The sequence below is a fragment of the Sinocyclocheilus grahami genome, unplaced genomic scaffold, assembly GCF_001515645.1.
Source record: "Sinocyclocheilus grahami isolate Dianchi unplaced genomic scaffold, SAMN03320097.WGS_v1.1 scaffold225.1, whole genome shotgun sequence".
NCBI classification, from domain to species: Eukaryota; Metazoa; Chordata; class Actinopteri; order Cypriniformes; family Cyprinidae; genus Sinocyclocheilus; species Sinocyclocheilus grahami.
The window spans coordinates 936975-937576 of record NW_015505404.1 but is presented as its reverse complement, the minus strand read 5'-3'; positions in this window follow the sequence as shown (position 1 = coordinate 937576).

The following is a 602-nucleotide window of genomic DNA, read 5'->3' as shown; positions in this document are numbered from 1 at the left end:
AACATATTTAGACATGTTTGTTTAAAAGTTGAACTTGCATTCATTTTACATGGCCTTCAAAACATGCCGCTCTCTGCGAGACGCGAGTGCAACGCTGATAGAAGTCCCTCTAGAAAATGTGATAAATATGCATTCTGTGTGAACGGCTTGGTTTCAGTTTTGACGTAAACTACATCTTCTCCACACTGATGCTCTCGTTTTCCGTAATATATGAATGAACAACGTAGCAGCGCCGCATCTAGTGGGTTCAACTGAATAGGCTAACAAAAGCATTCAAATGCAATCAATGACACATACATCGTCATCGCATCTCGTGCACCAATGATAAGGCTGCCTGACGGCTGATGCAGACCTTAAATTCGAATGCAACGTTTTTGCATTCGAATGTGTATTTTTTTTTAATTCGACGAATATTCGAAATTAAAAATTTTTTTGACAGCCCTACCGCTCACTCAAACCCGCTGCCCGTTCCTCACTCAAGCCCGCCGTGTGTGACGCTGTGTGTTTCGTTGTGAAATCTAAACTACTTTGTATGGTCTTCCAAAAGAGGACACGACTAGAAATCAGTGGTTAAGTTGTATTTACAACACTGTTCCAGAACA